General features: G+C 39.6%; 50 non-coding genes across 50 annotated transcripts; all 50 read left to right on the top strand.

Annotated features, from left to right (window-relative positions):
* Window positions 1-1115: 1115 nt before the first annotated feature.
* Window positions 1116-1234, top strand: LOC142171120 (5S ribosomal RNA). The gene has a single exon (XR_012700733.1). It is a non-coding gene; the product is annotated as a 5S ribosomal RNA (ribosomal RNA).
* Window positions 1235-1547: 313 nt separating this feature from the next.
* On the top strand, window positions 1548-1666 carry LOC142170962 (5S ribosomal RNA). The gene has a single exon (XR_012700575.1). It is a non-coding gene; the product is annotated as a 5S ribosomal RNA (ribosomal RNA).
* A 313-nt stretch (window positions 1667-1979) lies between these two features.
* LOC142170986 (5S ribosomal RNA) lies at window positions 1980-2098 on the top strand. Its single transcript, XR_012700599.1, has one exon. It is a non-coding gene; the product is annotated as a 5S ribosomal RNA (ribosomal RNA).
* A 311-nt stretch (window positions 2099-2409) lies between these two features.
* Window positions 2410-2528, top strand: LOC142171125 (5S ribosomal RNA). The gene has a single exon (XR_012700738.1). It is a non-coding gene; the product is annotated as a 5S ribosomal RNA (ribosomal RNA).
* Window positions 2529-2840: 312 nt separating this feature from the next.
* Window positions 2841-2959, top strand: LOC142171134 (5S ribosomal RNA). The gene has a single exon (XR_012700747.1). It is a non-coding gene; the product is annotated as a 5S ribosomal RNA (ribosomal RNA).
* Window positions 2960-3270: 311 nt separating this feature from the next.
* LOC142171101 (5S ribosomal RNA) lies at window positions 3271-3389 on the top strand. The gene has a single exon (XR_012700714.1). It is a non-coding gene; the product is annotated as a 5S ribosomal RNA (ribosomal RNA).
* A 311-nt stretch (window positions 3390-3700) lies between these two features.
* LOC142170906 (5S ribosomal RNA) lies at window positions 3701-3819 on the top strand. Its single transcript, XR_012700515.1, has one exon. It is a non-coding gene; the product is annotated as a 5S ribosomal RNA (ribosomal RNA).
* A 313-nt stretch (window positions 3820-4132) lies between these two features.
* On the top strand, window positions 4133-4251 carry LOC142171003 (5S ribosomal RNA). Its single transcript, XR_012700616.1, has one exon. It is a non-coding gene; the product is annotated as a 5S ribosomal RNA (ribosomal RNA).
* Window positions 4252-4562: 311 nt separating this feature from the next.
* Window positions 4563-4681, top strand: LOC142171110 (5S ribosomal RNA). Its single transcript, XR_012700723.1, has one exon. It is a non-coding gene; the product is annotated as a 5S ribosomal RNA (ribosomal RNA).
* Window positions 4682-4994: 313 nt separating this feature from the next.
* On the top strand, window positions 4995-5113 carry LOC142170979 (5S ribosomal RNA). The gene has a single exon (XR_012700592.1). It is a non-coding gene; the product is annotated as a 5S ribosomal RNA (ribosomal RNA).
* Window positions 5114-5425: 312 nt separating this feature from the next.
* LOC142170923 (5S ribosomal RNA) lies at window positions 5426-5544 on the top strand. The gene has a single exon (XR_012700534.1). It is a non-coding gene; the product is annotated as a 5S ribosomal RNA (ribosomal RNA).
* Window positions 5545-5855: 311 nt separating this feature from the next.
* On the top strand, window positions 5856-5974 carry LOC142170975 (5S ribosomal RNA). The gene has a single exon (XR_012700588.1). It is a non-coding gene; the product is annotated as a 5S ribosomal RNA (ribosomal RNA).
* A 312-nt stretch (window positions 5975-6286) lies between these two features.
* LOC142171118 (5S ribosomal RNA) lies at window positions 6287-6405 on the top strand. The gene has a single exon (XR_012700731.1). It is a non-coding gene; the product is annotated as a 5S ribosomal RNA (ribosomal RNA).
* A 313-nt stretch (window positions 6406-6718) lies between these two features.
* LOC142170978 (5S ribosomal RNA) lies at window positions 6719-6837 on the top strand. The gene has a single exon (XR_012700591.1). It is a non-coding gene; the product is annotated as a 5S ribosomal RNA (ribosomal RNA).
* A 312-nt stretch (window positions 6838-7149) lies between these two features.
* LOC142170922 (5S ribosomal RNA) lies at window positions 7150-7268 on the top strand. The gene has a single exon (XR_012700533.1). It is a non-coding gene; the product is annotated as a 5S ribosomal RNA (ribosomal RNA).
* Window positions 7269-7580: 312 nt separating this feature from the next.
* On the top strand, window positions 7581-7699 carry LOC142170973 (5S ribosomal RNA). The gene has a single exon (XR_012700586.1). It is a non-coding gene; the product is annotated as a 5S ribosomal RNA (ribosomal RNA).
* A 311-nt stretch (window positions 7700-8010) lies between these two features.
* On the top strand, window positions 8011-8129 carry LOC142171117 (5S ribosomal RNA). Its single transcript, XR_012700730.1, has one exon. It is a non-coding gene; the product is annotated as a 5S ribosomal RNA (ribosomal RNA).
* Window positions 8130-8443: 314 nt separating this feature from the next.
* Window positions 8444-8562, top strand: LOC142170977 (5S ribosomal RNA). Its single transcript, XR_012700590.1, has one exon. It is a non-coding gene; the product is annotated as a 5S ribosomal RNA (ribosomal RNA).
* A 311-nt stretch (window positions 8563-8873) lies between these two features.
* Window positions 8874-8992, top strand: LOC142171019 (5S ribosomal RNA). Its single transcript, XR_012700632.1, has one exon. It is a non-coding gene; the product is annotated as a 5S ribosomal RNA (ribosomal RNA).
* Window positions 8993-9303: 311 nt separating this feature from the next.
* LOC142171072 (5S ribosomal RNA) lies at window positions 9304-9422 on the top strand. Its single transcript, XR_012700685.1, has one exon. It is a non-coding gene; the product is annotated as a 5S ribosomal RNA (ribosomal RNA).
* A 312-nt stretch (window positions 9423-9734) lies between these two features.
* On the top strand, window positions 9735-9853 carry LOC142171078 (5S ribosomal RNA). Its single transcript, XR_012700691.1, has one exon. It is a non-coding gene; the product is annotated as a 5S ribosomal RNA (ribosomal RNA).
* Window positions 9854-10163: 310 nt separating this feature from the next.
* LOC142170926 (5S ribosomal RNA) lies at window positions 10164-10282 on the top strand. Its single transcript, XR_012700537.1, has one exon. It is a non-coding gene; the product is annotated as a 5S ribosomal RNA (ribosomal RNA).
* Window positions 10283-10593: 311 nt separating this feature from the next.
* Window positions 10594-10712, top strand: LOC142171001 (5S ribosomal RNA). Its single transcript, XR_012700614.1, has one exon. It is a non-coding gene; the product is annotated as a 5S ribosomal RNA (ribosomal RNA).
* A 311-nt stretch (window positions 10713-11023) lies between these two features.
* On the top strand, window positions 11024-11142 carry LOC142171018 (5S ribosomal RNA). The gene has a single exon (XR_012700631.1). It is a non-coding gene; the product is annotated as a 5S ribosomal RNA (ribosomal RNA).
* A 310-nt stretch (window positions 11143-11452) lies between these two features.
* Window positions 11453-11571, top strand: LOC142171116 (5S ribosomal RNA). Its single transcript, XR_012700729.1, has one exon. It is a non-coding gene; the product is annotated as a 5S ribosomal RNA (ribosomal RNA).
* Window positions 11572-11885: 314 nt separating this feature from the next.
* LOC142170976 (5S ribosomal RNA) lies at window positions 11886-12004 on the top strand. The gene has a single exon (XR_012700589.1). It is a non-coding gene; the product is annotated as a 5S ribosomal RNA (ribosomal RNA).
* Window positions 12005-12317: 313 nt separating this feature from the next.
* Window positions 12318-12436, top strand: LOC142170992 (5S ribosomal RNA). The gene has a single exon (XR_012700605.1). It is a non-coding gene; the product is annotated as a 5S ribosomal RNA (ribosomal RNA).
* Window positions 12437-12748: 312 nt separating this feature from the next.
* LOC142171071 (5S ribosomal RNA) lies at window positions 12749-12867 on the top strand. The gene has a single exon (XR_012700684.1). It is a non-coding gene; the product is annotated as a 5S ribosomal RNA (ribosomal RNA).
* Window positions 12868-13179: 312 nt separating this feature from the next.
* Window positions 13180-13298, top strand: LOC142171077 (5S ribosomal RNA). Its single transcript, XR_012700690.1, has one exon. It is a non-coding gene; the product is annotated as a 5S ribosomal RNA (ribosomal RNA).
* Window positions 13299-13609: 311 nt separating this feature from the next.
* Window positions 13610-13728, top strand: LOC142170925 (5S ribosomal RNA). The gene has a single exon (XR_012700536.1). It is a non-coding gene; the product is annotated as a 5S ribosomal RNA (ribosomal RNA).
* Window positions 13729-14040: 312 nt separating this feature from the next.
* LOC142171000 (5S ribosomal RNA) lies at window positions 14041-14159 on the top strand. Its single transcript, XR_012700613.1, has one exon. It is a non-coding gene; the product is annotated as a 5S ribosomal RNA (ribosomal RNA).
* Window positions 14160-14470: 311 nt separating this feature from the next.
* LOC142171075 (5S ribosomal RNA) lies at window positions 14471-14589 on the top strand. The gene has a single exon (XR_012700688.1). It is a non-coding gene; the product is annotated as a 5S ribosomal RNA (ribosomal RNA).
* Window positions 14590-14899: 310 nt separating this feature from the next.
* On the top strand, window positions 14900-15018 carry LOC142171187 (5S ribosomal RNA). Its single transcript, XR_012700800.1, has one exon. It is a non-coding gene; the product is annotated as a 5S ribosomal RNA (ribosomal RNA).
* Window positions 15019-15328: 310 nt separating this feature from the next.
* Window positions 15329-15447, top strand: LOC142171038 (5S ribosomal RNA). The gene has a single exon (XR_012700651.1). It is a non-coding gene; the product is annotated as a 5S ribosomal RNA (ribosomal RNA).
* Window positions 15448-15758: 311 nt separating this feature from the next.
* Window positions 15759-15877, top strand: LOC142170988 (5S ribosomal RNA). The gene has a single exon (XR_012700601.1). It is a non-coding gene; the product is annotated as a 5S ribosomal RNA (ribosomal RNA).
* Window positions 15878-16189: 312 nt separating this feature from the next.
* On the top strand, window positions 16190-16308 carry LOC142171115 (5S ribosomal RNA). The gene has a single exon (XR_012700728.1). It is a non-coding gene; the product is annotated as a 5S ribosomal RNA (ribosomal RNA).
* A 310-nt stretch (window positions 16309-16618) lies between these two features.
* On the top strand, window positions 16619-16737 carry LOC142170964 (5S ribosomal RNA). Its single transcript, XR_012700577.1, has one exon. It is a non-coding gene; the product is annotated as a 5S ribosomal RNA (ribosomal RNA).
* Window positions 16738-17048: 311 nt separating this feature from the next.
* LOC142171097 (5S ribosomal RNA) lies at window positions 17049-17167 on the top strand. The gene has a single exon (XR_012700710.1). It is a non-coding gene; the product is annotated as a 5S ribosomal RNA (ribosomal RNA).
* Window positions 17168-17478: 311 nt separating this feature from the next.
* LOC142171061 (5S ribosomal RNA) lies at window positions 17479-17597 on the top strand. Its single transcript, XR_012700674.1, has one exon. It is a non-coding gene; the product is annotated as a 5S ribosomal RNA (ribosomal RNA).
* A 311-nt stretch (window positions 17598-17908) lies between these two features.
* Window positions 17909-18027, top strand: LOC142170995 (5S ribosomal RNA). The gene has a single exon (XR_012700608.1). It is a non-coding gene; the product is annotated as a 5S ribosomal RNA (ribosomal RNA).
* A 312-nt stretch (window positions 18028-18339) lies between these two features.
* LOC142170903 (5S ribosomal RNA) lies at window positions 18340-18458 on the top strand. The gene has a single exon (XR_012700512.1). It is a non-coding gene; the product is annotated as a 5S ribosomal RNA (ribosomal RNA).
* Window positions 18459-18770: 312 nt separating this feature from the next.
* LOC142170921 (5S ribosomal RNA) lies at window positions 18771-18889 on the top strand. Its single transcript, XR_012700532.1, has one exon. It is a non-coding gene; the product is annotated as a 5S ribosomal RNA (ribosomal RNA).
* A 312-nt stretch (window positions 18890-19201) lies between these two features.
* Window positions 19202-19320, top strand: LOC142171043 (5S ribosomal RNA). Its single transcript, XR_012700656.1, has one exon. It is a non-coding gene; the product is annotated as a 5S ribosomal RNA (ribosomal RNA).
* A 309-nt stretch (window positions 19321-19629) lies between these two features.
* On the top strand, window positions 19630-19748 carry LOC142171131 (5S ribosomal RNA). Its single transcript, XR_012700744.1, has one exon. It is a non-coding gene; the product is annotated as a 5S ribosomal RNA (ribosomal RNA).
* Window positions 19749-20060: 312 nt separating this feature from the next.
* On the top strand, window positions 20061-20179 carry LOC142170917 (5S ribosomal RNA). The gene has a single exon (XR_012700528.1). It is a non-coding gene; the product is annotated as a 5S ribosomal RNA (ribosomal RNA).
* Window positions 20180-20490: 311 nt separating this feature from the next.
* LOC142171114 (5S ribosomal RNA) lies at window positions 20491-20609 on the top strand. Its single transcript, XR_012700727.1, has one exon. It is a non-coding gene; the product is annotated as a 5S ribosomal RNA (ribosomal RNA).
* Window positions 20610-20919: 310 nt separating this feature from the next.
* Window positions 20920-21038, top strand: LOC142171021 (5S ribosomal RNA). Its single transcript, XR_012700634.1, has one exon. It is a non-coding gene; the product is annotated as a 5S ribosomal RNA (ribosomal RNA).
* A 311-nt stretch (window positions 21039-21349) lies between these two features.
* Window positions 21350-21468, top strand: LOC142171083 (5S ribosomal RNA). Its single transcript, XR_012700696.1, has one exon. It is a non-coding gene; the product is annotated as a 5S ribosomal RNA (ribosomal RNA).
* Window positions 21469-21779: 311 nt separating this feature from the next.
* On the top strand, window positions 21780-21898 carry LOC142171060 (5S ribosomal RNA). The gene has a single exon (XR_012700673.1). It is a non-coding gene; the product is annotated as a 5S ribosomal RNA (ribosomal RNA).
* Window positions 21899-22207: 309 nt separating this feature from the next.
* Window positions 22208-22326, top strand: LOC142171004 (5S ribosomal RNA). The gene has a single exon (XR_012700617.1). It is a non-coding gene; the product is annotated as a 5S ribosomal RNA (ribosomal RNA).
* Window positions 22327-22396: the final 70 nt, after the last annotated feature.

The following is a 22396-nucleotide window of genomic DNA, read 5'->3' as shown; positions in this document are numbered from 1 at the left end:
ATCCATCCTTTTATTTTGGGTATCTTTACCAAATATTTGATTTTGTCAATCTGTTCTACTTCGAATGACCAATTAATTATAAAAGAGATTCGTTTCGCAAAATAATATTTGCATAATTTTATATGGTCAGGAAGGGTAGAGATTTCTTGTTCTAGTAGGAATCTCTCATAGTACTTGTGGAAGCTACGGGGCATCGTTTGCTCTGTTCCTCCAAAGATTTTCCACCAGTCGTAGAACCACCTGGGTAATATAGATCTCTGGGCTTGCTCACTGTATTTAACGAACCAAGTATGGGTCTTTGGTCGTAGGTAGAGAAAGTTAAACCAGGCATCTATGTAATCTCTGTAATTATAGGTTTGGGGCCTATACTGGACTGATAAAGCTATAGGGGTGTGCAAATGATCCATATTCCATTCAAATGGGCTTAAAATTTTGTTGATGGTTATTTTTGAAATCCTAATACTAGTAGGATCTTTTTCATCATAGAGAGTGTGTTCGAAAGTAACAGACTTAGTATCTGTAAGAATTAATTCGTAGTATCTTCTTGTTTTTAGGGGATCACATGTATCAACATAATTTATGTCCGTGTAACAGGGACGAATTAGGTCTGCTAGGTCAAGGTTTTCATAGCCTTTGTCTAGGGCTAAGACTTTAACTGGTTCTTTAGCAATTAACTCAAACGTTTCCTTTTCTGAGGAAACTGATCTTTTATCTTCCGCTTTTGAGGGTGTGTGAGGATTAACTGCTTGGGCGAAGGTTTCAGGAACCTTCATTTCGTAATCAGCACTTGTCAAGGTTTTTACCGCCTGGCTGGTGGAGGCTTTTGAGGAAGCCTGTTGAAATGGACCTGTTCTTTGTGGGATAGATCCAAGAACTGTCATGGCAGAGGTTTTATCAGTAGTGGGTACTCTCGGAGGGGTAACCATTATATCTAGTAGTGATCTCACGGGTGGTCTCACTGGTGGTAGTAACATTGGTCTCACTGGTAATTGTGGGTATTCTGCAAGAACAGAATACCAGCACTGGTAATTGTGGGTATTCTTAAGGCTTCACACTTTCGCACCTAGAGCGGAAGGAGGAAGGGTAATAAGAAAATTTAGAGTGCAAGGAATGTCGGATGCGATCATACCAGCACTAACGCACCTAATCCCATCAGAACTCCGAAGTCAAGCGTGCTCGGGCGAGAGTAGTACTAGGATGGGTGACCCCCTGGGAAGTCCTTGTGTTGCATCCTTTTTTTTGGCAAAATTTGTATCCTACTTCTTTTAATATATCGATGGTAGAGCCAATAAAATCACAAATGACTTTTACGTAGTGTAAACGATATTTTTTTTTACATATATGATCAAAAAAAATTAAAGAGGATCTTGACATGTCACTACGTCTTGGTTTCGAAGGCGGCATCCGTAAAAATATATAAAATCAAAAGAGGAATCGCGTAAAACGGATAAATGATCGTAAAGTTATGTTGTTTTAAGGCTTCACACTTTCGCACCTAGAGCGGAAGGAGGAAGGGTAATAAGAAAATTTAGAGTGCAAGGAATGTTGGATGCGATCATACCAGCACTAACGCACCGGATCCCATCAGAACTCCGGAGTTAAGCGTGCTTGGGCGAGAGTAGTACTAGGATGGGTGACCCCCTTGGAAGTCCTCGTGTTGCATCCCTTTTTTTGGCAAAATTTGTATCCTAGTTCTTTTAATATATCGATGGTAGAGCCAATAAAATCACAAATGACTTTTACGCAGTGTAAACGATATTTTTTTTAACATGAATGATAAAAAAATATTAAAGACGTTCTTGACATGTCACTACGTCTTGGTTTCGAAGGCGGCATCCGTAAAAATACATAAAATCAAAAGAGGAATCGCGTAAAACGGATAAATGAGCGTAAAGTTATGTCGTTTTAAGGCTTCACACTTTCGCTCCTAGAGCGGAAGGAGGAAGGGTAATAAGAAAATTTAGAGTGCAATGAATGTCGGATGCGATCATACCAGCACTAACGCACCGGATCCCATCAGAACTCCGAAGTTAAGCGTTCTTGGGCGAGAGTAGTACTAGGATGGGTGACCCTCTAGGAAGTCCTCGTGTTGCATCCCTTTTTTGGCAGATTTTGTATCCTACTTCTTTTAATATATCGATGGTAGAGCCAATAAAATCACAAATGATTTTTACGCAGCGTAAACGATATTTTTTTTACATGAATGATAAAAAAAAATTAAAGAGGATCTTGACATGTCACTACGTCTTGGTTTCGAAGGCGGCATCCGTAAAAATACATAAAATCAAAAGAGGAATCGCGTAAAACGGATAAATGAGCGTAAAGTTATGTCGTTTTAATGCTTCACACTTTCGCACCTAGAGCGGAAGGAGGAAGGGTAATAAGTAAATTTAGAGTGCAAGGAATATCGGATGGGATCATACCAGCACTAATGCACCGGATCCCATCAGAACTCCGAAGTTAAGCGCATTTGGGCGAGGGCAGTACTAGGATGGGTGACCCCCCGGGAAGTCCTCGTGTTGCATCCCTTTTTTTGGCAGAATTTGTATCCTACTTCTTTTAATATATCGATGGTAGAGCCAATAAAATCACAAATGATTTTTACGCAGTATAAACGATATTTTTTTTACATGAATGATAAAAAAAAATTAAAGAGGATCTTGACATGTCACTACGTCTTGGTTTCGAAGGCGGCATCCGTAAAAATAAATAAAATCAAAAGAGGAATCGCGTAAAACGGATAAATGAGCGTAAATTTATGTCGTTTTAATGCTTCACACTTTCGCACCTAGAGCGGAAGGAGGAAGGGTAATAAGAAAATTTAGAGTGCAAGGAAAGTCGGATGAGATCATACCAGCACTAACGCACCGGATCCCATCAGAACTCCGAATTTAAGCGCGCTTGGACGAGAGTAGTACTAGGATGGGTGACCCCCTGGGAAGTCCTCGTGTTGCATCCCTTTTTTTGGCAAAATTTGTATCCTACTTCTTTTAATATATCGATGGTAGAGCCAATAAAATCACAAATGACTTTTACGCAGTGTAAACGATATTTTTTTTACATGAATGATAAAAAAAATTAAAGAGGATCTTGACATGTCACTACGTCTTGGTTTCGAAGGCGGCATCCGTAAAAATACATAAAATCAAAAGAGGAATCGCGTAAAACGAATAAATGAGCGTAAAGTTATGTCGTTTTAAGGCTTCACACTTTCGCACCTAGAGCGGAAGGAGGAAGGGTAATAAGAAAATTTAGAGTGCAAGGAATGTTGGATGCGATCATACCAGCACTAACGCACCGGATCCCAACAGAACTTAGAAGTTAAGCGTGCTTGGACGAGAGTAGTACTAGGATGGGTGACCCCCTGGGAAGTCCTCGTGTTGCATCCTTTTTTTGGCAAAATTTGTATCCTACTTCTTTTAATATATCGATGGTAGAGCCAATAAAATCACAAATGACTTTTACGCAGTGTAAACGATATTTTTTTTTACATGAATGATAAAAAAAATTAAAGAGGATCTTGACATGTCACTACGTCTTGGTTTCGAAGGCGACATCCGTAAAAATACATAAAATCAAAAGAGGAATCGCGTAAAACGGATAAATGAGCGTAAAGTTATGTCGTTTTAAGGCTTCACACTTTCGCACCTAGAGCGGAAGGAGGAAGGGTAATAAGAAAATTTAGAGTGCAAGGAATGTCGGATGCGATCATACCAGCACTAACGCACCGGATCCCATCAGAACTCCGAAGTGAAGCGTGCTTGGGCGAGAGTAGTACTAGGATGGGTGACCCCCTGGGAAGTCCTCGTGTTGCATCCCTTTTTTTGGCAAAATTTGTATCCTACTTCTTTTAATATATCGATGGTAGAGCCAATAAAATCACAAATGACTTTTACGCAGTGTAAACGATATTTTTTTTTACATGAATGATAAAAAAAAATTAAAGAGGATCTTGACATGTCACTACGTCTTGGTTTCGAAGGCGGCATCCGTAAAAATACATAAAATCAAAAGAGGAATCGCGTAAAACGAATAAATGAGCGTAAAGTTATGTCGTTTTAAGGCTTCACACTTTCGCACCTAGAGCGGAAGGAGGAAGGGTAATAAGAAAATTTAGAGTGCAAGGAATGTCGGATGCGATCATACCAGCACTAACGTACCGGATCCCATCAGAACTCCGATGATAAGCGTGCTTGGGCGAGAGTAGTACTAGGATGGGTGACCCCCTGGGAAGTCCTCGTGTTGCATCCCTTTTTTTGGCAAAATTTGTATCCTACTTCTTTTAATATATCGATGGTAGAGCCAATAAAATCACAAATGACTTTTACGCAGTGTAAACGATATTTTTTTTACATGAATGATAAAAAAAATTAAAGAGGATCTTGACATGTCACTACGTCTTGGTTTCGAAGGCGGCATCGGTAAAAATACATAAAATCAAAAGAGGAATCGCGTAAAATGGATAAATGAGCGTAAAGTTATGTCGTTTTAAGGCTTCACACTTTCGCACCTAGAGCGGAAGGAGGAAAGGTAATAAGAAAATTTAGAGTGCAAGGAATGTCGGATGCGATCATACCAGCACTAACGCACCGGATCCCATCAGAACTTCGAAGATAAGCGTGCTTGGGCGAGAGTAGTACTAGGATGTTTGACCCCCTGGGAAGTCCTCGTGTTGCATCCCTTTTTTTGGCAAAATTTGTATCCTACTTCTTTTAATATATCGATGGTAGAGCCAATAAAATCACAAATGACTTTTACGCAGTGTAAACGATATTTTTTTTACATGAATGATAAAAAAAAAATTAAAGAGGATTTTGACATGTCACTACGTCTTGGTTTCGAAGGCGGCTTCCGTAAAAACACATAAAATCAAAAGAGGAATCGCGTAAAACGGATAAATGAGCATAAAGTTATGTCGTTTTAAGACTTCACACTTTCGCACCTAGAGCGGAAGGAGGAAGGGTAATAAGAAAATTTAGAGTGCTAGGAATGTCGGATGCGATCATACCAGCACTAACGTACCGGATCCCATCAGAACTCCGAAGTTAAGTGTGCTTGGGCGAGAGTAGTACTAGGATGGGTGATCCCCTGGGAAGTCCTCGTGTTGCATCCTTTTTTTTGGCAAAATTTCTATTCTACTTCTTTTAATATATCGATGGTAGAGCCAATAAAATCACAAATGACTTTTACGCAGTGTAAATGATATTTTTTTTACATGAATGATAAAAAAAAATTAAAGAGGATCTTGACATGTCACTACGTCTTCGTTACGAAGGCGGCATCCGTAAAAATTCATAAAATCAAAAGAGGAATCGCGTAAAACGGATAAATGAGCGTAAAGTTATGTCGTTTTAAGGCTTCACACTTTCGCACCTAGAGCGGAAGGAGGAAGGGTAATAAGAAAGTTTAGAGTGCAAGGAATGTCGGATGCGATCATACCAGCACTAACCCACCGGATCCCATCAGAACTCCGAAGTTAAGCGTGCTTGGGCGAGAGTAGTACTAGTATGGGTGACCCCCTGGGAAGTCCTCGTGTTGCATCCCTTTTTTTGGCAAAATTTGTATCCTACTTCTTTTAATATATCGATGGTAGAGCCAATAAAATCACAAATGACTTTTACGCAGTGTAAACGATATTTTTTTTACATGAATGATAAAAAAAATTAAAGAGGATCTTGACATGTCACTACGTCTTGGTTTCGAAGACGGCATCCGTAAAAATATATATAATCAAAAGAGGATTCGCGTATAACGGATAAATGAGCGTAAAGTTATGTTGTTTTAAGGCTTCACACTTTCGCACCTAGAGCGGAAGGAGGAAGGGTAATAAGAAAATTTAGAGTGCAAGGAATGTCGGATGCGATCATACCAGCACTAACGCACCAGATCCCATCAGAACTCCGAAGTTAAGCGTGCTTGGGCGAGAGTAGTACTAGGATGGGTGACCCTCTTGGAAGTCCTCGTGTTGCATCCCTTTGTTTGGCAAAATTTGTATCCTACTTCTTTTAATATATCGATGGTAGAGCCAATAAAATAACAAATGACTTTTACGCAGTGTAAACGATATTTTTTTTACATGAATGATAAAAAAAAATTAAAGAGGATCTTGACATGTCACTACGTCTTGGTTTCGAAGGCGGCATCGGTAAAAATACATAAAATCAAAAGAGGAATCGCGTAAAATGGATAAATGAGCGTAAAGTTATGTCGTTTTAAGGCTTCACACTTTCGCACCTAGAGCGGAAGGAGGAAAGGTAATAAGAAAATTTAGAGTGCAAGGAATGTCGGATGCGATCATACCAGCACTAACGCACCGGATCCCATCAGAACTTCGAAGATAAGCGTGCTTGGGCGAGAGTAGTACTAGGATGTTTGACCCCCTGGGAATTCCTCGTGTTGCATCCCTTTTTTTGGCAAAATTTGTATCCTACTTCTTTTAATATATCGATGGTAGAGCCAATAAAATCACAAATGACTTTTACGCAGTGTAAACGATATTTTTTTTACATGAATGATAAAAAAAAAATTAAAGAGGATTTTGACATGTCACTACGTCTTGGTTTCGAAGGCGGCTTCCGTAAAAATACATAAAATCAAAAGAGGAATCGAGTAAAACGGATAAATGAGCATAAAGTTATGTCGTTTTAAGACTTCACACTTTCGCACCTAGAGCGGAAGGAGGAAGGGTAATAAGAAAATTTAGAGTGCTAGGAATGTCGGATGCGATCATACCAGCACTAACGTACCGGATCCCATCAGAACTCCGAAGTTAAGTGTGCTTGGGCGAGAGTAGTACTAGGATGGGTGATCCCCTGGGAAGTCCTCGTGTTGCATCCTTTGTTTTGGCAAAATTTCTATTCTACTTCTTTTAATATATCGATGGTAGAGCCAATAAAATCACAAATGACTTTTACGCAGTGTAAACGATATTTTTTTTACATGAATGATAAAAAAAAATTAAAGAGGATCTTGACATGTCACTACGTCTTCGTTACGAAGGCGGCATCCGTAAAAATTCATAAAATCAAAAGAGGAATCGCGTAAAACGGATAAATGAGCGTAAAGTTATGTCGTTTTAAGGCTTCACACTTTCGCACCTAGAGCGGAAGGAGGAAGGGTAATAAGAAAGTTTAGAGTGCAAGGAATGTCGGATGCGATCATACCAGCACTAACCCACCGGATCCCATCAGAACTCCGAAGTTAAGCGTGCTTGGGCGAGAGTAGTACTAGTATGGGTGACCCCCTGGGAAGTCCTCGTGTTGCATCCCTTTTTTTGGCAAAATTTGTATCCTACTTCTTTTAATATATCGATGGTAGAGCCAATAAAATCACAAATGACTTTTACGCAGTGTAAACGATATTTTTTTTACATGAATGATAAAAAAAAATTAAAGAGGATCTTGACATGTCACTACGTCTTGGTTTCGAAGACGGCATCCGTAAAAATATATATAATCAAAAGAGGATTCGCGTATAACGGATAAATGAGCGTAAAGTTATGTCGTTTTAAGGCTTCACACTTTCGCACCTAGAGCGGAAGGAGGAAGGGTAATAAGAAAATTTAGAGTGCAAGGAATGTCGGATGCGATCATACCAGCACTAACGCACCAGATCCCATCAGAACTCCGAAGTTAAGCGTGCTTGGGCGAGAGTAGTACTAGGATGGGTGACCCTCTTGGAAGTCCTCGTGTTGCATCCCTTTGTTTGGCAAAATTTGTATCCTACTTCTTTTAATATATCGATGGTAGAGCCAATAAAATAACAAATGACTTTTACGCAGTGTAAACGATATTTTTTTACATGAATGATAAAAAAAAATTAAAGAGGATCTTGACATGTCACTACGTCTTGGTTTCGAAGGCGGCATCGGTAAAAATACATAAAATCAAAAGAGGAATCGCGTAAAATGGATAAATGAGCGTAAAGTTATGTCGTTTTAAGGCTTCACACTTTCGCACCTAGAGCGGAAGGAGGAAAGGTAATAAGAAAATTTAGAGTGCAAGGAATGTCGGATGCGATCATACCAGCACTAACGCACCGGATCCCATCAGAACTTCGAAGATAAGCGTGCTTGGGCGAGAGTAGTACTAGGATGTTTGACCCCCTGGGAATTCCTCGTGTTGCATCCCTTTTTTTGGCAAAATTTGTATCCTACTTCTTTTAATATATCGATGGTAGAGCCAATAAAATCACAAATGACTTTTACGCAGTGTAAACGATATTTTTTTTTACATGAATGATAAAAAAAAAATTAAAGAGGATTTTGACATGTCACTACGTCTTGGTTTCGAAGGCGGCTTCCGTAAAAATACATAAAATCAAAAGAGGAATCGAGTAAAACGGATAAATGAGCATAAAGTTATGTCGTTTTAAGACTTCACACTTTCGCACCTAGAGCGGAAGGAGGAAGGGTAATAAGAAAATTTAGAGTGCTAGGAATGTCGGATGCGATCATACCAGCACTAACGTACCGGATCCCATCAGAACTCCGAAGTTAAGTGTGCTTGGGCGAGAGTAGTACTAGGATGGGTGATCCCCTGGGAAGTCCTCGTGTTGCATCCTTTGTTTTGGCAAAATTTCTATTCTACTTCTTTTAATATATCGATGGTAGAGCCAATAAAATCACAAATGACTTTTACGCAGTGTAAACGATATTTTTTTTACATGAATGATAAAAAAAATTAAAGAGGATCTTGACATGTCACTACGTCTTCGTTACGAAGGCGGCATCCGTAAAAATACATAAAATCAAATGAGGAATCGCGTAAAACGGATAAATGAGCGTAAAGTTATGTCGTTTTAAGACTTCACACTTTCGCACCTAGAGCGGAAGGAGGAAGGGTAATAAGAAAATTTAGAGTGTAAGGAATGTCGGATGCGATCATACCAGCACTAACGCACCGGATCCCATCAGAACTCCGAAGATAAGCGTGCTTGGGCGAGAGTAGTACTAGGATGAGTGACCCCCTGGGAAGTCCTCGTGTTGCGTCCCTTTTTTTGGCAAAATTTGTATCCTACTTCTTTTAATATATCGATGGTAGAGCCAATAAAATCACAAATGACTTTTACGCAGTGTAAACGATATTTTTTTTACATGAATGATAAAAAAAATTAAAGAGGATCTTGACATGTCACTACGTCTTGGTTTCGAAGGCGACATTAGTAAAAATACATAAAATCAAAAGAGGAATCGCGTAAAACGGATAAATGAGCGTAAAGTTATATCGTTTTAATGCTTCACACTTTCGCACCTAGAGCGGAAGGAGGAAGGGTAATAAGAAAATTTAGAGTGCAAGGAATGTCGGATGCCATCATACCAGCACTAACGCACCGGATCCCATCAGAAATCCGAAGCTAAGCGTGTTTGGGCGAGAGTAGTACTAGGATGGGTGACCCCCTGGGAAGTCCTCGTGTTGCATCCCTTTTTTTGGCAAAATTTGTATCCTACTTCTTTTAATATATCGATGGTAGAGCCAATAAAATCACAAATGACTGTTACGCAGTGTAAACGATATTTTTTTTTATATGAATGATAAAAAAAATTAAAGAGGATCTTGACATGTCAGTACGTGTTGGTTTCGAAGGCTGCATCCGTAAAAATACATAAAATCAAAAGAGAAATCGCGTAAAACGGATAAATGAGCGTAAAGTTATGTTGTTTGAAGGCTTCACACTTTCGCACCTAGAGCGGAAGGAGGAAGGGTAATAAGAAAATTTAGAGTGCGAGGAATGTCAGATGCGATCATACCAGCACTAACGCACCGGATCCCATCAGAACTCCGAAGTTAAGCGTGCTTGAGCGAGAGTAGTAATAGGATGGGTGACCCCTTGGGAAGTCCTCGTGTTGCATCCCTTTTTTGGCAAAATTTGTATCCTACTTCTTTTAATATATCGATGGTAGAGCCAATAAAATCACAAATGACTTTTACGCAGTGTAAACGATATTTTTTTTACATGAATGATAAAAAAAATTAAAGAGGATCTTGACATGTCACTACGTCTTGGTTTCGAAGGCGGCATCCGTAAAAATACATAAAATCAAAAGAGGAATCGGGTAAAATGGATAAAATAGCGTAAAGTTATGTCGTTTTAAGGCTTCACACTTTCGCACCTAGAGCGGAAGGAGGAAGGTTAATAAGAAAATTTAGAGTGCAAGGAATGTCGGATGCGATCATACCAGCACTAACGCACCGGATCCCATCAGAACTCCGAAGATAAGCGTGCTTGGGCGAGAGTAGTACTAGGATGGGTGACCCCCTGGGAAGTCCTCGTGTTGCGTCCCTTTTTTTGGCAAAATTTGTATCCTACTTCTTTTAATATATCGATGGTAGAGCCAATAAAATCACAAATGACTTTTACGCAGTGTAAACGATATTTTTTTTACATGAATGATAAAAAAAATTAAAGAGGATCTTGACATGTCACTACGTCTTGGTTTCGAAGGCGACATTAGTAAAAATACATAAAATCAAAAGAGGAATCGCGTAAAACGGATAAATGAGCGTAAAGTTATATCGTTTTAATGCTTCACACTTTCGCACCTAGAGCGGAAGGAGGAAGGGTAATAAGAAAATTTAGAGTGCAAGGAATGTCGGATGCCATCATACCAGCACTAACGCACCGGATCCCATCAGAACTCCGAAGCTAAGCGTGTTTGGGCGAGAGTAGTACTAGGATGGGTGACCCCCTGGGAAGTCCTCGTGTTGCATCCCTTTTTTGGCAAAATTTGTATCCTACTTCTTTTAATATATCTATGGTAGAGCCAATAAAATCACAAATGACTTTTACGCAGTGTAAACGATATTTTTTTTTATATGAATGATAAAAACAATTAAAGAGGATCTTGACATGTCAGTACGTGTTGGTTTCGAAGGCGGCATCCGTAAAAATACATAAAATCAAAAGAGTAATCGCGTAAAACGGATAAATGAGCGTAAAGTTATGTCGTTTTAAGGCTTCACACTTTCGCACCTAGAGCGGAAGGAGGAAGGGTAATAAGAAAATTTAGAGTGCGAGGAATGTCAGATGCGATCATACCAGCACTAACGCACCAGATCCCATCAGAACTCCGAAGTTAAGCGTGCTTGGGCGAGAGTAGTACTAGGATGGGTGACCCTCTTGGAAGTCCTCGTGTTGCATCCCTTTGTTTGGCAAAATTTGTATCCTACTTTTAATATATCGATGGTAGAGCCAATAAAATAACAAATGACTTTTACGCAGTGTAAACGATATTTTTTTTTACATGAATGATAAAAAAAAATTAAAGAGGATCTTGACATGTCACTACGTCTTGGTTTCGAAGGCGGCATCGGTAAAAATACATAAAATCAAAAGAGGAATCGCGTAAAATGGATAAATGAGCGTAAAGTTATGTCGTTTTAAGGCTTCACACTTTCGCACCTAGAGCGGAAGGAGGAAAGGTAATAAGAAAATTTAGAGTGCAAGGAATGTCGGATGCGATCATACCAGCACTAACGCACCGGATCCCATCAGAACTTCGAAGATAAGCGTGCTTGGGCGAGAGTAGTACTAGGATGTTTGACCCCCTGGGAATTCCTCGTGTTGCATCCCTTTTTTTGGCAAAATTTGTATCCTACTTCTTTTAATATATCGATGGTAGAGCCAATAAAATCACAAATGACTTTTACGCAGTGTAAACGATATTTTTTTTTACATGAATGATAAAAAAAAAATTAAAGAGGATTTTGACATGTCACTACGTCTTGGTTTCGAAGGCGGCTTCCGTAAAAATACATAAAATCAAAAGAGGAATCGAGTAAAACGGATAAATGAGCATAAAGTTATGTCGTTTTAAGACTTCACACTTTCGCACCTAGAGCGGAAGGAGGAAGGGTAATAAGAAAATTTAGAGTGCTAGGAATGTCGGATGCGATCATACCAGCACTAACGTACCGGATCCCATCAGAACTCCGAAGTTAAGTGTGCTTGGGCGAGAGTAGTACTAGGATGGGTGATCCCCTGGGAAGTCCTCGTGTTGCATCCTTTTTTTTGGCAAAATTTCTATTCTACTTCTTTTAATATATCGATGGTAGAGCCAATAAAATCACAAATGACTTTTACGCAGTGTAAACGATATTTTTTTTACATGAATGATAAAAAAAAAATTAAAGAGGATCTTGACATGTCACTACGTCTTCGTTACGAAGGCGGCATCCGTAAAAATACATAAAATCAAATGAGGAATCGCGTAAAACGGATAAATGAGCGTAAAGTTATGTCGTTTTAAGACTTCACACTTTCGCACCTAGAGCGGAAGGAGGAAGGGTAATAAGAAAATTTAGAGTGTAAGGAATGTCGGATGCGATCATACCAGCACTAACGCACCGGATCCCATCAGAACTCCGAAGATAAGCGTGCTTGGGCGAGAGTAGTACTAGGATGAGTGACCCCCTGGGAAGTCCTCGTGTTGCATCCCTTTTTTTGGCAAAATTTGTATCCTACTTCTTTTAATATATCGATGGTAGAGCCAATAAAATCACAAATGACTTTTACGCAGTGTAAACGATATTTTTTTTACATGAATGATAAAAAAAAATTAAAGAGGATCTTGACATGTCACTACGTCTTGGTTTCGAAGGCGACATTAGTAAAAATACATAAAATCAAAAGAGGAATCGCGTAAAACGGATAAATGAGCGTAAAGTTATATCGTTTTAATGCTTCACACTTTCGCACCTAGAGCGGAAGGAGGAAGGGTAATAAGAAAATTTAGAGTGCAAGGAATGTCGGATGCCATCATACCAGCACTAACGCACCGGATCCCATCAGAAATCCGAAGCTAAGCGTGTTTGGGCGAGAGTAGTACTAGGATGGGTGACCCCCTGGGAAGTCCTCGTGTTGCATCCCTTTTTTTGGCAAAATTTGTATCCTACTTCTTTTAATATATCGATGGTAGAGCCAATAAAATCACAAATGACTGTTACGCAGTGTAAACGATATTTTTTTTTATATGAATGATAAAAAAAATTAAAGAGGATCTTGACATGTCAGTACGTGTTGGTTTCGAAGGCTGCATCCGTAAAAATACATAAAATCAAAAGAGAAATCGCGTAAAACGGATAAATGAGCGTAAAGTTATGTTGTTTGAAGGCTTCACACTTTCGCACCTAGAGCGGAAGGAGGAAGGGTAATAAGAAAATTTAGAGTGCGAGGAATGTCAGATGCGATCATACCAGCACTAACGCACCGGATCCCATCAGAACTCCGAAGTTAAGCGTGCTTGAGCGAGAGTAGTAATAGGATGGGTGACCCCTTGGGAAGTCCTCGTGTTGCATCCCTTTTTTTGGCAAAATTTGTATCCTACTTCTTTTAATATATCGATGGTAGAGCCAATAAAATCACAAATGACTTTTACGCAGTGTAAACAATATTTTTTTTACATGAATGATAAAAAAAATTAAAGAGGATCTTGACATGTCACTACGTCTTGGTTTCGAAGGCGGCATCCGTAAAAATACATAAAATCAAAAGAGGAATCGGGTAAAATGGATAAAATAGCGTAAAGTTATGTCGTTTTAAGGCTTCACACTTTCGCACCTAGAGCGGAAGGAGGAAGGTTAATAAGAAAATTTAGAGTGCAAGGAATGTCGGATGCGATCATACCAGCACTAACGCACCGGATCCCATCAGAACTCCGAAGATAAGCGTGCTTGGGCGAGAGTAGTACTAGGATGGGTGACCCCCTGGGAAGTCCTCGTGTTGCGTCCCTTTTTTTGGCAAAATTTGTATCCTACTTCTTTTAATATATCGATGGTAGAGCCAATAAAATCACAAATGACTTTTACGCAGTGTAAACGATATTTTTTTTACATGAATGATAAAAAAAAATTAAAGAGGATCTTGACATGTCACTACGTCTTGGTTTCGAAGGCGACATTAGTAAAAATACATAAAATCAAAAGAGGAATCGCGTAAAACGGATAAATGAGCGTAAAGTTATATCGTTTTAATGCTTCACACTTTCGCACCTAGAGCGGAAGGAGGAAGGGTAATAAGAAAATTTAGAGTGCAAGGAATGTCGGATGCCATCATACCAGCACTAACGCACCGGATCCCATCAGAACTCCGAAGCTAAGCGTGTTTGGGCGAGAGTAGTACTAGGATGGGTGACCCCCTGGGAAGTCCTCGTGTTGCATCCCTTTTTTTGGCAAAATTTGTATCCTACTTCTTTTAATATATCGATGGTAGAGCCAATAAAATCACAAATGACTTTTACGCAGTGTAAACGATATTTTTTTTATATGAATGATAAAAACAATTAAAGAGGATCTTGACATGTCAGTACGTGTTGGTTTCGAAGGCGGCATCCGTAAAAATACATAAAATCAAAAGAGTAATCGCGTAAAACGGATAAATGAGCGTAAAGTTATGTCGTTTTAAGGCTTCACACTTTCGCACCTAGAGCGGAAGGAGGAAGGGTAATAAGAAAATTTAGAGTGCGAGGAATGTTAGATGCGATCATACCAGCACTAACGCACCGGATCCCATCAGAACTCCAAAGTTAAGCGTGCTTGAGCGAGAGTAGTAATAGGATGGGTGACCCCCTGGGAAGTCCTCGTGTTGCATCTCTTTTTTTGGCAAAATTTGTATCCTACTTCTTTTAATATATCGATGGTAGAGCCAATAAAATCACAAATGACTTTTACGCAGTGTAAACGATATTTTTTTACATGAATGATAAAAAAAATTAAAGAGGATCTTGACATGTCACTACGTCTTGGTTTCGAAGGCGGCATCCGTAAAAATACATAAAATCAAAAGAGGAATCGGGTAAAACGGATAAAATAGCGTAAAGTTATGTCGTTTTAAGGCTTCACACTTTCGCACCTAGAGCGGAAGGAGGAAGGGTAATAAGAAAACATAGAGTGCAAGGAATGCCGGATGCGATCATACCAGCATTAACGCACCAGATCCAATCAGAAGTACGAAGTTAAGCGTGCTTGGGCGAGAGTAGTACTAGGATGGGTGACCCCCTGGGAAGTCCTCGTGTTGCATCCCTTTTTTTGGCAAAATTTGTATCCTACTTCTTTTAATATATCGATGGTAGAGCCAATAAAATCACAAATGACTTTTACGCAGTGTAAACGATATTTTTTTACATGAATGATAAAAAAAATTAAAGAGGATCTTGACATGTCACTACGTCTTGGTTTCGAAGGCGGCATCCGTAAAAATACATAAAATCAAAAGAGGAATCGCGTAAAACGGATAAATGAGCGTAAAGTTATGTCGTTTTAAGGCTTCACACTTTCGCACCTAGAGCGGAAGGAGGAAGGGTAATAAGAAAACTTAAAGTGCAAGGAATGTCGGATGCGATCATACCAGCACTAACGCACCGGATCCCATCAGAAGTACGAAGTTAAGCGTGCTTGGGCGAGAGTAGTACTAGGATGGGTGACCTCCTGGGAAGTCCTCGTGTTGCATCCCTTTTTTTGGCAAAATTTGTATCCTATTTCTTTTAATATATCGATGATAGAGCCAATAAAATCACAAATGACTTTTACGCAGTGTAAACGATATTTTTTTTCACATGAATGATAAAAAAATTAAAGAGGATTTTGACATGTCACTACGTCTTGGTTTCGAAGGCGGCATCCGTAAAAATACATAAAATCAAAAGAGGAATCGGGTAAAACGGATAAAATAGCGTAAAGTTATGTCGTTTTAAGGCTTCACACTTTCGCACCTAGAGCGGAAGGAGGAAGGGTAATAAGAAAATTTAGAGTGCGAGGAATGTCAGATGCGATCATACCAGCACTAACGCACCGGATCCCATCAGAACTCCGAAGTTAAGCGTGCTTGGGCGAGAGTAGTACTAGTATGGGTGACCCCCTAGGAAGTCCTCGTGTTGCATCCCTTTTTTGGCAAAATTTGTATCCTACTTCTTTTAATATATCGATGGTAGAGCCAATAAAATCACAAATGACTTTTACGCAGAGTAAACAATATTTTTTTTTTACATAAATGATATAAAAAATTAAAGAGGATCTTGACATGTCACTACGTCTTGGTTTCGAAGGCGGCATCCGTAAAAATACATAAAATCAAAAGAGGAATCGCGTAAAACGGATAAATGAGCGTAAAGTTATGTCGTTTTAAGGCTTCACACTTTCGCACCTAGAGCGGAAGGAGGAAGGGTAATAAGAAAACTTAGAGTGCAAGGAATGTCGGATGCGATCATACCAGCACTAACGCACCAGATCCCATCAGAAGTACGAAGTTAAGCGTGCTTGGGCGAGAGTAGTACTAGGATGGGTGACCCCTTGGGAAGTCCTCGTGTTGCATCCCTTTTTTGGCAAAATTTGTATCCTACTTCTTTTAATATATCGATGGTAGAGCCAATAAAATCACAAATGACTTTTACGCAGTGTAAACGATATTTTTTTTACATGAATGATAAAAAAAATTAAAGAGGATCTTGACATGTCACTACGTCTTGGTTTTGAAGGCGGCATCCGTAAAAATACATAAAATCAAAAGAGGAATCGGGTAAAACGGATAAAATAGCGTAAAGTTATGTCGTTTTAAGGCTTCACACTTTCGCACCTAGAGCGGAAGGAGGAAGGGTAATAAGAAAATTTAGAGTGCAAGGAATGTCGGATGCGATCATACCAGCACTAACGCACCGGATCCCATCAGAACTCCGAAGTTAAGCGTGCTTGGGCGAGATTAGTACTAGGATGGGTGACCCCCTGGGATGTCCTCGTGTTGCATCCCTTTTTTTGGCAAAATTTGTATCCTACGTCTTTTAATATATCGATGGTAGAGCCAATAAAATCACAAATGACTTTTACGCAGTGTAAACGATATTTTTTTTTACATGAATGATAAAAAAATTAAAGAGGATCTTGACATGTCACTACGTATTGGTTTCGAAGGCGGCATCCGTAAAAATACATAAAATCAAAAGAGGAATCGCGTAAAACGGATAAATGAGCGTAAAGTTATGTCGTTTTAAGGTTTCACACTTTCGCACCTAGAGCGGAAGGAGGAAGGGTAATAAGAAAACTTAGAGTGCAAGGAATGTCGGATGCGATCATACCAGCACTAACGCACCGGATCCCATCAGAAGTATGAAGTTAAGCGTGCTTGGGCGAGAGTAGTACTAGGATGGGTGACCCCCTGGGAAGTCCTCGTGTTGCATCCCTTTTTTTGGCAAAATTTGTATCCTATTTCTTTTAATATATCGATGGTAGAGCCAATAAAATCACAAATGACTTTTACGCAGTGTAAACGATATTTTTTTTTACATGAATGATAAAAAAATTAAAGAGGATCTTGACATGTCACTACGTCTTGGTTTCGAAGGCGGCATCCGTAAAAATACATAAAATCAAAAGAGGAATCGCGTAAAACGGATAAATGAGCGTAAAGTTATGTCGTTTTAAGGCTTCACACTTTCGCACCTAGAGCGGAAGGAGGAAGGGTAATAAGAAAACTTAGAGTGCAAGGAATGTCGGATGCGATCATACCAGCACTAACGCACCGGATCCCATCAGAAGTACGAAGTTAAGCGTGCTTGGGCGAGAGTAGTACTAGGATGGGTGACCCCCTGGGAAGTCCTCGTGTTGCATCCTTTTTTTTGGAAAAATTTGTATCCTACTTCTTTTAATATATCGATGGTAGAGCCAATAAAATCACAAATGACTTTTACGCAGTGTAAACGATATTTTTTTTTACATGAATGATAAAAAAATTAAAGAGGATCTTGACATGTCACTACGTCTTGGTTTCGAAGGCGGCATCCGTAAAAATACATAAAATCAAAAGAGGAATCGCGTAAAACGGATAAATAAGCGTAAAGTTATGTCGTTTTAAGGCTTCACACTTTCGCAACTAGAGCGGAAGGGGGAAGGGTAATAAGAAAACTTAGAGTGCAAGGAATGTCGGATGCGATCATACCAGCACTAACGCACCGGATCCCATCAGAACTTCGAAGTTAAGCGCGCTTGGGCGGGATTAGTACTAGGATGGGTGACCCCCTGGGAAGTCCTCGTGTTGCATCCCTTTTTTTGGCAAAATTTGTATCCTACTTCTTTTAATATATCGATGGTAGAGCCAATAAAATCACAAATGACTTTTACGCAGTGTAAACGATATTTTTTTTTACATGTATGATAAAGAAAATTAAAGAGGATCTTGACATGTCACTACGTCTTGGTTTCGAAGGCGGCATCCGTAAAAATACATAAAATCAAAAGAGGAATCGCGTAAAACGAATAAATGAGCGTAAAGTTATGTCGTTTTAAGGCTTCACACTTTCGCACCTAGAGCGGAAGGAGGAAGGGTAATAAGAAAATTTAGAGTGCAAGGAATGTCGGATGCGATCATACCAGCACTAACGCACCGGATCCCATCAGAACTCCGTAGTTAAGCGTGCTTGGGCGAGAGTAGTACTAGGATGGGTGACCCCCTGGGAAGTCCTCGTGTTGCATCCCTTTTTTTGGCAAAATTTGTATCCTACTTCTTTTAATATATCGATGGTAGAGCCAATAAATTCACAAATGACTTTTACGCAGTGTAAACGATATTTTTTTTACATGAATGATAAAAAAAAATTAAAGAGGATCTTGACATGTCACTACGTCTTGGTTTCGAAGGCGGCATCCGTAAAAATACATAAAATCAAAAGAGGAATCGCGTAAAACGGATAAATGAGCGTAAAGTTATGTCGTTTTAAGGATTCACACTTTCGCACCTAGAGCGGAAGGAGGAAGGGTAATAATAAAGTTTAGAGTGCAAGGAATGTCGGATGCGATCATACCAGCACTAACCCACCGGATCCCATCAGAACTCCGAAGTTAAGCGTGCTTGGGCGAGAGTAGTACTAGTATGGGTGACCCCCTGGGAAGTCCTCGTGTTGCATCCCTTTTTTTGGCAAAATTTGTATCCTACTTCTTTTAATATATCGATGGTAGAGCCAATAAAATCACAAATGACTTTTACGCAGTGTAAACGATATTTTTTTTACATGAATGATAAAAAAAAATTAAAGAGGATCTTGACATGTCACTACGTCTTGGTTTCGAAGGTGGCATCCGTAAAAATACATAAAATCAAAAGAGGAATCGCGTAAAACGGATAAATGAGCGTAAAGTTATGTCGTTTTAAGGCTTCACACTTTCGCACCTAGAGCGGAAGGAGGAAGGGTAATAAGAAAATTTAGAGTGCAAGGAATGTCGGATGCGATCATACCAGCACTAACGCACCGGATCCCATCAGAACTCCGAAGTTAAGCGTGCTTGGGCGAGAGTAGTACAAGGATGCGAGACCCCCTGGGAAGTCCTCGTGTTGCATCCCTTTTTTGGCAAAATTTGTATCCTACTTCTTTTAATATATCGATGGTAGAGCCAATAAAATCACAAATGACTTTTACGCAGTGTAAACGATATTTTTTTACATGAATGATAAAAAAAATTAAAGAGGATCTTGACATGTCACTACGTCTTGGTTTCGAAGGCGGCATCCGTAAAAATACATAAAATCAAAAGAGGAATCGGGTAAAACGGATAAAATAGCGTAAAGTTATGTCGTTTTAAGGCTTCACACTTTCGCACCTAGAGCGGAAGGAGGAAGGGTAATAAGAAAACTTAGAGTGCAAGGAATGCCGGATGCGATCATACCAGCATTAACGCACCAGATCCCATCAGAAGTACGAAGTTAAGCGTGCTTGGGCGAGAGTAGTACTAGGATGGGTGACCCCCTGGGAAGTCCTCGTGTTGCATCCCTTTTTTTGGCAAAATTTGTATCCTACTTCTTTTAATATATCGATGGTAGAGCCAATAAAATCACAAATGACTTTTACGCAGTGTAAACGATATTTTTTTTACATGAATGATAAAAAAAAATTAAAGAGGATCTTGACATGTCACTACGTCTTGGTTTCGAAGGCGGCATCCGTAAAAATACATAAAATCAAAAGAGGAATCGCGTAAAACGGATAAATGAGCGTAAAGTTATGTCGTTTTAAGGCTTCACACTTTCGCACCTACAGCGGAAGGAGGAAGGGTAATAAGAAAATTTAGAGTGCAAGGAATGTTGGATGCGATCAAACCAGCACTAACGCACCGGATCCCATCAGAACTCCGAAGCTAAGCGTGCTTGGGCGAGAGTAGTACTAGGATGGGTGACCCCCTGGGAAGTCCTCGTGTTGCATCCTTTTTTTTGGCAAAATTTGTATCCTACTTCTTTTAATATATCGATGGTAGAGCCAATAAAATCACAAATGACTTTTACGCAGTGTAAACGATATTTTTTTTCACATGAATGATAAAAAAATTAAAGAGGATTTTGACATGTCACTACGTCTTGGTTTCGAAGGCGGCATCCGTAAAAATACATAAAATCAAAAGAGGAATCGGGTAAAACGGATAAATGAGCGTAAAGTTATGTCGTTTTAAGGCTTCACACTTTCGCACCTAGAGCGGAAGGAGGAAGGGTAATAAGAAAACTTAGAGTGCAAGGAATGTCGGATGCGATCATACCAGCACTAACGCACCAGATCCCATCAGAAGTACGAAGTTAAGCGTGCTTGGGCGAGAGTAGTACTAGGATGGGTGACCCCTTGGGAAGTCCTCGTGTTGCATCCCTTTTTTTGGCAAAATTTGTATCCTACTTCTTTTAATATATCGATGGTAGAGCCAATAAAATCACAAATGACTTTTACGCAGTGTAAACGATATTTTTTTACATGAATGATAAAAAAAATTAAAGAGGATCTTGACATGTCACTACGTCTTGGTTTCGAAGGCGGCATCCGTAAAAATACATAAAATCAAAAGAGGAATCGGGTAAAATGGATAAAATAGCGTAAAGTTATGTCGTTTTAAGGCTTCACACTTTCGCACCTAGAGCGGAAGGAGGAAGGGTAATAAGAAAATTTAGAGTGCAAGGAATGTCGGATGCGATCATACCAGCACTAACGCACCGGATCCCATCAGAACTCCGAAGTTAAGCGTACTTGGGCGAGATTAGTACTAGGATGGGTGACCCCCTGGGATGTCCTCGTGTTGCATCCCTTTTTTTGGCAAAATTTGTATCCTACGTCTTTTAATATATCGATGGTAGAGCCAATAAAATCACAAATGACTTTTACGCAGTGTAAACGATATTTTTTTTTACATGAATGATAAAAAAATTAAAGAGGATCTTGACATGTCACTACGTATTGGTTTCGAAGGCGGCATCCGTAAAAATACATAAAATCAAAAGAGGAATCGCGTAAAACGGATAAATGAGCGTAAAGTTATGTCGTTTTAAGGTTTCACACTTTCGCACCTAGAGCGGAAGGAGGAAGGGTAATAAGAAAACTTAGAGTGCAAGGAATGTCGGATGCGATCATACCAGCACTAACGCACCAGATCCCATCAGAAGTATGAAGTTAAGCGTGCTTGGGCGAGAGTAGTACTATGATGGGTGACCCCCTGGGAAGTCCTCGTGTTGCATCCCTTTTTTTGGCAAAATTTGTATCCTATTTCTTTTAATATATCGATGGTAGAGCCAATAAAATCACAAATGACTTTTACGCAGTGTAAACGATATTTTTTTTTACATGAATGATAAAAAAATTAAAGAGGATCTTGACATGTCACTACGTCTTGGTTTCGAAGGCGGCATCCGTAAAAATACATAAAATCAAAAGAGGAATCGCGTAAAACGGATAAATGAGCGTAAAGTTATGTCGTTTTAAGGCTTCACACTTTCGCACCTAGAGCGGAAGGAGGAAGGGTAATAAGAAAACTTAGAGTGCAAGGAATGTCGGATGCGATCATACCAGCACTAACGCACCGGATCCCATCAGAAGTACGAAGTTAAGCGTGCTTGGGCGAGAGTAGTACTAGGATGGGTGACCCCCTGGGAAGTCCTCGTGTTGCATCCTTTTTTTGGAAAAATTTGTATCCTACTTCTTTTAATATATCGATGGTAGAGCCAATAAAATCACAAATGACTTTTACGCAGTGTAAACGATATTTTTTTTACATGAATGATAAAAAAATTAAAGAGGATCTTGACATGTCACTATGTCTTGGTTTCGAAGGCGGCATCCGTAAAAATACATAAAATCAAAAGAGGAATCGCGTAAAACGGATAAATAAGCGTAAAGTTATGTCGTTTTAAGGCTTCACACTTTCGCAACTAGAGCGGAAGGGGGAAGGGTAATAAGAAAACTTAGAGTGCAAGGAATGTCGGATGCGATCATACCAGCACTAACGCACCGGATCCCATCTGAACTTCGAAGTTAAGCGCGCTTGGGCGGGATTAGTACTAGGATGGGTGACCCCCTGGGAAGTCCTCGTGTTGCATCCCTTTTTTTGGCAAAATGTGTATCCTACTTCTTTTAATATATCGATGGTAGAGCCAATAAAATCACAAATGA

This window comes from Nicotiana tabacum, chromosome 16 (genome assembly GCF_000715075.1).
Source record: "Nicotiana tabacum cultivar K326 chromosome 16, ASM71507v2, whole genome shotgun sequence".
Lineage (NCBI taxonomy): Eukaryota > Viridiplantae > Streptophyta > Magnoliopsida > Solanales > Solanaceae > Nicotiana > Nicotiana tabacum.
Note: the sequence above shows the minus strand (reverse complement) of the source record. Positions and strands in the feature narration are given on the sequence as shown.